A 13416-nucleotide genomic window follows, 5' to 3' on the forward strand; every position below is an offset into this window, starting at 1 on the left:
TGTGTATAAATTTATAAATAAATAAATTATGAAATATCAAAAGCAAGTATAGATGATAATGAGTATCATTATGGATCATATAATATTCTAAGATGTACAAAACTATTTATTTACATATAGTATAACTGTAGTTTAATATAGTTTTCGAATGCATATTTATGAGGTCATTTTGTTTATGCTCAAATTTTAAAATAAAGTTACAATGTATACATTTCTTTTTTCAATTGGAAAGTGAAAAAATAAAGGGTTTAACATGAGATATGTGTCGTTCATTTTCCAAAATAAAATGTATACAATTTCAGTAAATTTAAATAAATGTGCTACTAAAAAATTAAACTCTTCAATTTACTTTTATTTTTTATTTTTAAAGAAAATCGATAATGGTTCTCTAATTACTGATTTTCCAATGAGTAATTTTGAAGCTTAAAAATTCGATTTTTAAGATATACTGTATATTAGTTATTTATCTACAAATTTATATTAATATAAAGTTGACCTTTAAAAAAATATTTTTAAGCTAAAGATTTCTAAAATGAACAAATATAAGTTTCATCATTGTAATTGCATTAAACTGATATAATAAAAATATAAATAGTAAAATATAAAAAATACTGATCTATAGTAAAAACATAAAAAATAAAATAAAAAAAATATGGAAAAAGGAATGAAAGAACCGTGAATTTTAAAAAAATGAGAAATGAGAGAGGAGATGATAGAGGAGAGAAGAGAGAGGAGAGAGAAAAAAATAATTTGGTGACTTTAAACTATAATAACTTATTGGTTTTAAATTTATTTTTTATAATTTTTACATCAAATTAAAGATATCGTCATTATCTTTAATTTAACATCCATATTGAATATTTTTTTATAAATTAAAGTTGATGAATTTAAAAGAAAATCAAATTGAATAAATATATTTGAATAGTGTTTTCTAAGTAATTAATATATTTTGTTGAATTAGTGTGAAATAAATTAGTAATGCATTGCACGTAAAAAAATGCAGTTTTTAGTGCATGCTCCATTTTTTTAGACGTGGGATTTATAAGTTGTAATTTAATTTAAGTTAGTTTAATCCATTTTTTGTGTATATATAATATGACATTATTTTTTTGAAGGAATCACAAAATCGCCATTCAAATCAATTTCAAATTGATTTGAAATCAATTTTAAATTGAAAACTGCTCTTTTAATATAGTATAGATTGGGTGTCAAAGCCTTTGGATGCAGATTGAACAAGTTGCCGAAAATCAATTAAAACGGGGCATTTTGTTAGTTTATAATAGTTTGTGTACTTCATTATGATTATGAATAATTCGGTATTTTTCAGTTTTCAAATAATTTATACTATATTTATTATAGATTAAAGAATATTATTGGGAATGTCAAAATGCCAATTCAAAATATTTGAAAATCTCAAAACCAAAATAACTCGCGATGGGTGTGGAGTGTGGAGTGCATTAGTCAATGTTGGGAAACGTTGAATAAATTATAAATATGCATGCTGCCATATTATAGACATAAATTATAAATATTGCTGCCGCTGCATTAATCAATGTTGAAGAAACATTGACCAAATTATAAATATAGATAGATGTTTGAACAAACGAACTCAGAGAAAAGAAAATATATATAGGAGCCGGCAACCGCCGCTGCCGCCGCCGTAGAACTAAAAATGTCACTCGCCTTCAACCCCGGAGTTACCCGTTTCTCCGGCCGCAGAGTTGGGATCAGGAGAGAAATTTTTCGAGGTTAATTAGCGTTTTTTAGATGTTAATTTATTGATGATTTCAGCATATATATTTAAATTAATGTTTGGTGATGATTGATTATATATATATACGTATAAATTAATATCTTGTTTGCTTTGCAGTGCAAGGATTTCCGATGGCCACCACCAATAAGCCATCTCTCAACGTTAAATGCAGCCTTACTACAACGGTAAGTTGCCAACTCAAAATCTTGTTTTCAGTTTTATCAAGGCTAGCTGTAGACAAGGACGAACACATAACAAAAATCTTAATAGAGATCGTATTTTAAAAGCTGATTTTCTTATATATGATCCAATTTAATAAGGGGAATTTTGACACATTATTATTATTATTATTGTTGTTGTCGTCGTCGTCGTTGTTGTTGTTATCATTTATTATTATTATTATTATTATTATTATTATTATTATTATTATTATTATTATTATTATTATTATTATTATTATTATTATTATTATTATTATTATTTATTTTAATATTAATATTATTTATTTATTATTAATTTTTTATTATTATTATTAGTATTTAATTTGGCAAAGTTAAAAATAAATAAAAATATTTTCAAGAAAAAAGAAATAAAACTTTATTTTTGAGTAATCCAATGTTCATGAAAATTCATAATATCATGGGGGAGGGGACGAATGACTAATCTCATATTCATGGGAATAAGTATTTTATCGGGAATGTTGATTCAATCCCCATTATAAAAGCTGTATCAGCCATAAGATTGTGAATGAATGAAGAAATTCTTATTCCATTCCTATATACTAGCCATACCATAAATTTATGAAACTTTATTTGTTATACTTAAGAAAATAACGAGTTTTAGTAGATATTATATTATTGAGAAAAAATAATACCTTGTTCGTCCACGAAAAATATGGTCTTTTTACCATTTTAGTCCGTCCAGAATAAGTACAATGATTCTATTTTGGTACGCATATCCTTATAATTTCAACATCATTCACGATCAATATTACGAAAAAACATATTTTGTTCACTACCCATTTATTAATTGTATTGCAAATAAACTTTGGCGGATGCATTTCTCTATTTTATATACATCTCACATCCATTTATTGAAACTTATACCTTCCAAATCACATCATACTTTTAATTGACAAAGGGAGTATCATTCTGAATTTAGAAAGTTCAAATAGGCTCTTGAGCCTCTAAGTACTCGGTTGATTAAAACTCGAGCTTTATTAGAAAGATAAACAAAGTTTGAAGTCTTGAAGTAGAGATTTAGCTTAATTAGTTCGGTTTGATTCGATTACACCCATAGACATATTCTAACTGGATGACCTTTGCGTTGGAGAAATTGCTAATAGTTAAAGTCTAATTCTGCTTAACCAAATATCCTTCTTTCAGGATTTGATGGGAAAAATAAAAGAGAAGTTGAAGGGGGAAGACGATAGTATTCCGGCAACTACGACTGTTGAAGCTGTGAATAATATACCCTCTAATTTGTGTATAATCGACACCCTTCAAAGGTTGGGAGTCGACCAATACTTCCAATCTGAAATCAACTCTATTCTAGACGACACATACAAGTAAGTAAGGAATTGTTTTCGTTTTTTACCCTATTAATAGGAAATTATATCCATAAAGATAAAGATAGAAATAGTACAAGGGAGGGTTGAGTGAGGGACTCTAGAGAGGCATTCTAGGACAAGGTCATCGGGGAGGCTCGAAATGATGGTGTCGGCGCCGCCGATAGTGATGGTGGAGAGGGCAGAGAGGTGGTGGGGCTGTTGGGGGTTGGGGAAGCAGGATTTCATCAGCCATGAGAAGTGTCGGGAGGTGCACGAGTCAGAGCTCGATGCTGCTGACATCGATGTTGCGGCTGCGGCGGTAGTGGAGACGTGTTTCCGGCGAGCTTGGCAAAGAAGAAGACGTAGGTCCCACCACCAACGAAATAAAAAAATTAAAATAGTTAACGGTGTTAAACGGTCGTTAAGTCGGAGAGGCTAATTGCACGAAATTAAGGACTTCGGGGGTTTAGTTAAACCGACCTCGACTATAGGATGCTAAACGTGATAAGGGCCTCTATGTTAGGGGCGTATTTGATACTTAACCCTTACCAAAATTTGATTTGTTTATTATATCCCTCGTATATACTGAATATAGGGACAATTGTGTAATTTACTATAGCATACATATAATAAATCTAAACCTCTGTTATGGTATACATATATTATATATTTTAATAATAATTTAAGATAGTAGTGTCCATTAGAATTTTTCATCCACACAATTCACATTATTTATTTAATAATTTCATTACGAGTTTAATTTTGTTCGAATCCTTGAAATTAAAATTAATTCTCAAACATGAAACCTAGAACATAAACAAGAATTAATTTCATATATAGTTACCTATCCAATTGCATAAATTAAACCACGCAACCACAATATATTAGATAACGTACCACACAAAGTAACAGTAAACGTATTACAGAAAGTAAGAACACTGAACACCAAAATTGTTCACCCAATTCGGTTAAACAACCTACGCCTGGGGAGCCACGCCCAGGGCAATCGTTTACTAGTGATGATAAGATATGTAGGACTTATACGATAGACTCTCTAGCCTTCTAGCCACGATATCTTCCCAAACCTTCACTACCGTAAACAATTAAGAGAAGAACAACAATCAACTCTCTAAGCGTGAATAAACCCTATTCCCCACCAACACCCACGAAATAATCTTCACCAACAGGTTGGTAAAGGGAAAAACAAGAAACCCAAAACACCACAGACTTTGCTTACAAACGTAAAAGCAAAACTCACTAGGTCGTTCACTCACGCACAGAACAAACTCGACACACTCACAAACGACTCTTTAAACACTGAATAAGATTAATAAATGCAACACAATTCAAAAGATGATCTCTTCGTCTTATATAGATGTGGCGACAGAAACCCTAGAAGAGATATTGTGAACCAATGACTCTTCTTGATGACTTCTTATCTTCAAATAACCAAGGAGACGTGCATGCAATAGACTCAGGAAGCAAGTATATCTAAAACCCACGAGATATACTTCAAAAATGAATATATAGCTGCAAACCCGTGTTGAACTGTACCAGCCGAAGTATCAGACACTGACAGATACTATGATAGCAAAACTAGCAAATTTGGCTATATAATGACAACAATCAAACTTGAGTATCAAATACTCAACAATATCAATCTCTTTTTCTTTTAATTTGATCTTGTTTTTCCTAATTACAACAAAAATAGGTGACACTTAATTAATTAGATATAATTATATATTTCTAAGATTATACTTTCTAGAAATTATTCAACACTTGGTACAGAAGAATAAAATGAAATTATAAATCTGAATATAAAAAATAAAACAAAATGTAAATTTACAATCATCAAAATTTGTTTATTAAAGTAATTTCTTTTACATGCGAATATACATTGGAGAAATTCTCATAATAATAAGGATAAAATACATGTTAATTATCAATCTTGACAAATAAATGCTCCTTAGAGGTTTAATTTAATTTATCATACTAACAACCTCGTTTTTTTGTTCATGCACAATATTGTCAGAGAGGCTGATGCTTCAACTTCATGATCAAACTGCAGGTTGTGGATACAGAAGCACAAAGTTATATATTCCAAAGTTACTATCCATGCAATGGCGTTTAGACTTTTGCGAGTGAAAGGATATGAAGTTTCATCAGGCACAATTCTTTCATTCATGCACATATACAATGGGGTCAATAGTAACTTTTATTCCTTCTCAAAGATTTAAAAAAAAAAAGAAAAAACACTCTACAAAAGAAATTCAACTATAACAATTGCTCATTTGAGCTTAAAATGATAAAGTTGTTCTTACTAATATACAGAATTGTTCACCTACCCACCGTGAGTAAGCATAAATGTGTCCACGACTGACGTGACAATACCAAATAGGAGTTAACTATAATTGGTAATTTTAATTGGAGTTGAATATGCTAACTCTCTTTCTATATACGTGACATCGCCACATCAGTGGTGGCCATGTTTATACTTGCCCACAGTGGATAGGTGAACGGTTCTGTATTAATAGATTCGAAACTTCATGTCGCTGTTCCATATTATTCAACCTGCGAACTTTGTTCAAGTGATGCGAGTCGAACATTAGTGGTAAATGCACTAACGTTCAACAAGTTCAATCACTTGGTCGAGCATTACAAAATACATTAATGCTTGACATACTCGACCACTACTAGTCGAGCAGTTTAGCATCAATTATGGTTGAACACGCGAGCATTAGCGGTAAATACACTAATGATCGACATATATAAGGATTAAAAAGTCCTAAATAAATATAATTTATATATTTTGTAAGAAATAGATATTTTTTAAGAACTATCTTCAAAATGGGTAATTAATACCATTTTCACTCTATATATATGAACAATATTTTGTATTCTTTTTCTCTTGCATTGTGTAGAAGAACTGTCTCCATACGCTAACCAAGAGAGCTTTAGCCAGCAAACAATAGATGTGGCGATGATTATTGAGCTATACAGAGCAGCACACGAGAGAATATTTGAAGAAGAGAGAAGTCTTGAGAAAATACTTGCTTGGACTGCCACCTTTCTCAAGCACCAGTTGCAGACAAACTCCATTTCTGATCAGAAATTGCACAAACTAGTGAGTTGTCCTTCACTTTTATTCATAGGGTAATTGCGCCTACATGCTCAAACTTTCACCTAAATTTGATTTTTCACATATAAATTGAAAATTTTGCCTCCAAATACACGAACTTTTAATTATTTTGATTTTTCGCATGACATTCAATGGAGTGGAAGCCTAAAATGTCTATACCACTTCAGCTCGTCACGATGTCATTAATTTGTTGCAGCAGCTAGCTATGATGACATTAATTCATCGAAAATTGACAGTCGTATGAAAAATCATAATAATTGAAAATCTATGTACGTATCTAAAGGTAGAATTCTTAAGTTCATGTGTGCAAAACCAGAATTAAGTGAAAGTTCGTGTGTTTAGATGCAATTATCCCTTTATTCACCACTAAGGGCGTGTTCTCTTTGGTTCTATCATGACAAAAAAAGGAAGGATAAAAGAAAATCTCACTTTAAATCCCTCATTTCTACAAAATAAAATTTCACCTTTTATTGTTTCTATTTTTCACTCCAAGAAGAGATAATATTATCTGTTCAATTTTGGTGTTATAATATTATTCCTTCTTGGAGTAACATGTGGAACGAGAGAAGGTGAAATTCTCTTTTGCTAAAAATGAGGAATTTATATGAATTTTTTTTAATCTTTAATTTTTCGATGATAAATTTATAATTAAAGAGAAGACACTAATAATTGGGTTTCTTTCTTTTGAATAAATTCAAGGTTGAATTCTACTTGAATAACTACCGCGGCATAACCATAAGGTTGGGAGTTAGACGAAACCTCGACCTATATGACATGAGCTATTATCAAGCTATCAAAGATACAGATAGGTACAAAACAAAGAATTTTACAGCATTTAATTTTGTTGAACTAATCTATCTTCTACAGTAGGTAAACCATGCATTTTTTGTTTGTTTTAGGTTCTCTAATCTATGCAACGAAGATTTTTTAGCATTTGCTAGGCAAGAATTTGATACTTGCCAAGTCCAGAGTCAGAAAGAACTTCAGCAATTGCAAAGGTAAGCCAAGATAGTGTGAAGATCTGTGGTTGATTTATCATTTTAATTTGCTAAATGAATTCATGGTATAGAATTTGAATCTCGTAGGTGGCGAAAATTTTATTATTTTTAAATTTATTTTTCATATTGAATTCATAATGTTTCATCTAAACGTATTTCCTATGACAAATCTGATTTGTATATAACTAAACCCTATATATATAGCTTAAACATGAAATTTATAATGTACTCTCTCTGTCTCGAAAAAATATCCCTAGAAGGAGATGGTACATGGTTTAATAGGGTTATTAGCGCCTAAATACACCAATTTTGGAGGTGGTTTGATTTTGCACATGAACTTTGAAAGGAGTGAAAAAATACATGAACTTGTAGCAATTTTACCAAAAATTCAATTTATAGACATTTGAACTCTATAAAAACCCTTCAATTTTCATGTTTAGAAATGTCTTATACGATATCTTTTAAAGATGTCATGTACGGTGTCATTTTTTAAAAAGTCTGATGACTACACGTCACCTTCGTAAGCTTTAATTTGAGCAAAAATTGAATTTGTAACAAAATTGTTACAACATTAAAGTTCATGTATTTTTTGACTCATTTCAAAGTTCACGTGCAAAATCAAACTACCCCCAAAGTTGGTCTGTTTAGATGCTAATAACCCTTAATAAAACTAGTTGAGTGTATTGTTTGAATGATCAATTAAGGAAGCGTCTAGTTTAATTGATAAAGCATGATTGATAAAATTATTCACCATAATCAATTGTTTGGTTTGTATGATTGTGTCCATGATTAATGATCCAACTTGCCTCTAATCACTCAATTGACTGATTATTTATCACCCAAATGCCCCCTAATTGTATTATGAGTGAGAAAGAGGCCCATTATATGATTGAAAAGGTAGCTAGATATACGTTGACATATTAAAGGTAATAAATTGTGAGATAGTGTGTCTATAAATGAAAAGAGACTATTTTTCGTGGATGTACTAAAACGACAAAAATAAACTATCTTTTTGGGGCGAAGGGAGCATTGATTAAACCAAATTACATGATGCAGATGGTATACAGATTGTAGGTTGGATACCTTGAAGTTTGGAAGAGATGTTGTGCTCACTTGTAATTTTCTAGCTTCCTTAGTTATCGGTGATCGTGCGTCTCATCATGCTCGCCTAGCCTTTGCTAAAACATCTGTGCTTGTCGCACTCATTGATGATTTGTTCGATCATGGTGGTTCCAAACAAGAGTGCTACAAGATTCTTGAATTAGTAAAAGAGTAAGCTTAATTATTTCTTGTATTAACACCACATATATATTTTAGGGGTTAATTATGGCAAAAAAAAAAGTTGCAATTTTCACCTGAACTTTCAATTAAACCAAAAAAATACATGAATTTATAATTTTGTTGCAATTTTCACCTCGTTTGACTTTCGGTGAAATTAGAGCTTAGTTGGCAGTCGTAAGTCCACCTGATGTTGGTCTAACTTCTTATGATCAGGAATATTTAGAAGTTCAGAGGTCTAAGAAGGTAAAAGTGAATACACTTGACTTAATTTCGACGGTCAACTAAGCTCTAATTTAGTTGAAAGTCAAATTTAGGCGAAAATTGCAAGAAAAATATAAATTCATGCATTTTTTCGCGTAGTTGAAAGTTTAGGTGAAAATTGCAATTCTTTTCAAAGTTTGTGTATTTTTTTGGCCATAATCCCTATATTTAAATGATTTTCTTCAATTTTTCTACTTAATTAATTAATCGTGTATATAATAAACCAACGAATTGAAACAGATGGAAAGAGAAGCCGGCTACTGCAGAATACGGTTCCGAAGCAGTAGAAATTCTTTTTACAGCACTGTACAATACAGTGAATGATTTGGCGGAGATGGCTCATGTCGAACAAGGACGCAGTGTCAAACAATTTATAATTGGATTGGTATGTACCTATTTCACTACACCCCGCCAAAAAAACACACACCCACACAAATGGTAAAAAAAAAAAAAAAAAACAAACACCACACTTATCATAGACGGAGGGAGTATTTATTTTGATTTTAAAAAAATATATTGTATGTTTCGTTGTTAATTAATACAGTTTTATTTTCTAGAATTTTAATATCGATGTTTATATTTTCATTTTTTTCTAAAAAATCTCTATCGCAGCGTTAAGTATGATCATCTCATATTACATTTGCGGATGATGTATAATTGTGTGTTAATTTGAATTAAGCGCAGTGGGTTGAAATACTATCAGTTTTCAAGATAGAATTAGATACATGGAGCGATGGCACACAACTAAGCTTGGATGAGTACATGTCTTCCTCGTGGGTGTCGAGTGGTTCCAGAATCGTAGTTCTCGTGTTGATGCAATTCATCGGAGCAAAACTGTCCGATCAAATGCTTAGTGAGTGAAGAGTGCATTGATTTGTGTAAGCATGGTTCGATGGTTGCCCGGCTGCTCAACGACGTCTGCAGTTTTGAGGTAAGGTTTAGTCCGACCTCTCTAAAATACGTACGGATCGATCATAGCATATAAATTATTGAACTTTAACTAAATTCTGATTTTGCACACCAACTGAAAATTTTATTTGACAATTGCTAGACTTTTAATTTAAATAAATCTAGAGCTTGAAGTGTTTTTTACTATTTGCCAAAACACATGCATATAGTAATTTACAGACGATGTTTTTGAAAAGTAAAAACGATATTGTTTTATTCGTTGCCCGATTTGGCCACCTCGAATTTTCAAGCGGCCATGGCAGCATTAAATTTGTCGGGAATCCAACTTGTTATTATTAATCCGATTTTTAAGTTAGTGTACAAAAATAGAATTTGGTCAGAGTATATTATTCCTGTAAATTATGCCAACAAAAATAAAAATAAAGGCAAGAAAAAGTTTGGTAGCACTACTAGAAATTTTCGATCGTTAATTTAGCGGCACTAACGATCGATTTATTTTATTTTTAATTTTTAACAATCAAAATTTCGGTTATTAATTATTTTTTTATAATTTTATTTTTTTTAACGATCGAAAATTCGGTCAGTTGATATTTTTATTTTTTTTGTTTTATATATATATATATATATATATATTGTTATAGATATATATATTAACGATCAAAAATTCGATCGTTAATGTCAATTTTTTAAAATTTCTTAAAATCAGTCGTTAATTCGGTCGTTAATATTAATTTTTTTAATATTTTTACAATTGGTCATTATTTTGGTCGTTAATTTAATTTTTTATATTTTTAATTAATTTTCTGTTTTATTCTTATATTTAAATTATTGAGAATATTTTAAAATCGATCGTTATTTTTCAACAATAATATTCTTTTTTTAAAAAAATTATTTTTTTATTATTTTAAAACCGATCGTTATTTTTATCGTCGCTATTTCGCCGGCACCACAAGTCTTAGATCATCTCAACATATTTTAAGGTTACGAATGATTGATATTGCATATTGAAATAGAGTTTAAATGAATTAATATGTGCTAGTTATATCAATAATACGTGTGTTCTATACTTGTCACTACTAGAAAGAAACTTCAAAGTTAATCGTGTTTGCCTTAGAGCACTACTAAGATGGGTGACCCACTGCGAAGTTCGTCAAAATGTATGCGATTAAGTTCAAAATACATTAGAAGTAAAAAAAACTATTTAGCATTCTTCATGGATCTTCTCCCTATATATATAGGAGCGTTCTAATGAGATCTCGTATATATGGTGAGATCTTAGATTGATTTGTGGGCGTTGATTTCATGTATCCAATGGCTAATATTTACCTAGAGGGCGAATTTTTTTACCAAGGTTCGATTTCTGGAGGGAGCAAAAATTTTACCAATTTTTTTAATATCGTTATTCATCAGTATATACTGTTTTATTCAACACTATATATTTTATTCAACACTATATACTGCCTTATTCATTATACTCATGACCTCACAAAAAATAGCAATCTCACTTGAGTGTACCCTTAACCCCTACATATATATAAATATAATTGAAAATTCGGTTGTTAAAAATAAAATTTCGGTCGTTAAACTTAACGACCAAATTTTTGGTCGTTAATGTTTAAAACAACCACTCAAATAACGACCGATCAAAACGGTCATTAACCGTGTTAACGACTGCTTTTTCAGTTTTAACGACCGAAAATTCGGTCGTTAAAGCTGCATTTTCTTGTAGTGTAGTAGAAAAAAGTTACAAATATGGAACGGTACAATCTCTTAGCTTGTAAAGATGAAGATGACCATTTTGTCACAAGGACCATTTGTTTAAAGGGTTAATTACCTATAAATCTCCGAACTACATTCAAATATTGGGTTTTAACCAAATTTATTTTTAATTTTTTGAAATTTGACTTAAGTCCAAAGTTCGTTGGCTAGCTAATAACTTAATTGTCTGGAATCCAATGAAAATTCTAAGGTACTGTTAGAAAGTTGTTGACCTTATTGAGGGAAATTAAATTTTATCTCTACCATGTTTACAACTTTTTTTTGTAACAGGTTGGAGGTTTGCCTTTTATTCTCGTGTCTTTAATCATTTTTGCAACTCAGTGCTATAAATTTTCATATATATTTGACAGAAGGAGCGCAACGAGAATAAAGGAAGCAGTATGAGCATTCTGCTAGCCATTGGGAGAGATGGGGGAGGTGTTAGTGAAGAGGAAGCTATTGCAGATATAAATGAAATAGTTGAATATCACAGGAGAAAAATGATGCAGATTGTGTATAAAGAAGGAACCATTTTCCCAAGAAAATGCAAAGATATATTTATGGAGGTATGTAAGGTTGGTTGTTATGTGTGCACCAGCAGCGACCAATTTACTTCTCCTCAACAATTGAAGGATGATTTAGAATCCTTCCTTGGCTTGTAGTTATGAAACCCCCAACACTTCTTATATTTCACTTCTACTACATTTATATGTTTTTCTTTAGCACTTCACACAACTCCTAATAATATTGATCGGATGCTTTGTTATTTGTAGTTCCTAAATTTCGAGTAGATTTGTTTCGGGGTAAATATCACTTTAAAATCTAAATTCTAGCTTTTTCGCAATATTAATTATATCATGATTTATCTAAATTCCTTTTTTAATTCACGAACTATCGATTTTGAGTCAGTTGTAATCTTTGTCCATTCTTCGGCTCTGAAAAGTTGATGCTGCATTTTTTTCCAACTTACTTGGATAAAACAGCGTTGTTTTTGTGCCCTAATTGCTAATTGAAAGTTACTAAACAATTGTGGCCAACAGATCGAGATTCAAAGGGAGTTTTGACTTCGGAATTGCCACGTAATTAGTTTTTTTACCAAGAAAATATTATTGACGAAAAATCAAAGCTTGACCTATAATTTATGTATTTATAGACAATTAACCTTTCTAAAACATTCAAAATAGTATTATTCAGGGCCGAGGCATGAAGGGGGTCGAGCAGGGGTGACGGCTGAGGGCCTAATGATTTTTTCGGAGACCAAATATACATGTTTATGCATTTATTAGACTATCATGCATCAGTCCTGTTAAAATATGGTATAAAGGATTTTGTATATAGAGAAGACATGTTATGAGGCTGTGAAGTTTGTATTGTATTGCTTGATTTCATTGAGTGTTACAGACTCCCTTTTATAGGGTTACATTTGAGCTAAACAAGGTAAGAAAGTAAAAAAGGAAACATCTATCAAGGATCTTTGATTGATGATTGATTCTGAATCTCCTTAATTGATCTCTTTCCTTTCAACACTCCCCCTCAAGTTGAGTGACGGGATTTCCGATACTCAACTTGCCAAGAACTTCTGCAAAAAACTTGGAGTTCACGGCTTTGGTTAGGATATCTGCAAGTTGGTCTTCTGATCGTACAAACGGTAAAGTCACAATGCCGCCTTCAATCTTTTCTTTGATAAAGTGCCTATCAACCTCAACGTGTTTGGTTCTATCATGTTGAACAGGGTTCTCAGATATGCTGATGGCAGCTTTGTTGTCAC

The 13416-nt window shown here is 31.2% G+C and overlaps 1 pseudogene; it reads left to right on the forward strand.

The window, feature by feature from the left end:
• Nucleotides 1–1522: 1522 nt before the first annotated feature.
• Nucleotides 1523–12414, forward strand: LOC131017224 (sclareol synthase, chloroplastic-like; annotated as a pseudogene).
• Nucleotides 12415–13416: the final 1002 nt, after the last annotated feature.

This window comes from Salvia miltiorrhiza, chromosome 3 (genome assembly GCF_028751815.1).
Source record: "Salvia miltiorrhiza cultivar Shanhuang (shh) chromosome 3, IMPLAD_Smil_shh, whole genome shotgun sequence".
Lineage (NCBI taxonomy): Eukaryota > Viridiplantae > Streptophyta > Magnoliopsida > Lamiales > Lamiaceae > Salvia > Salvia miltiorrhiza.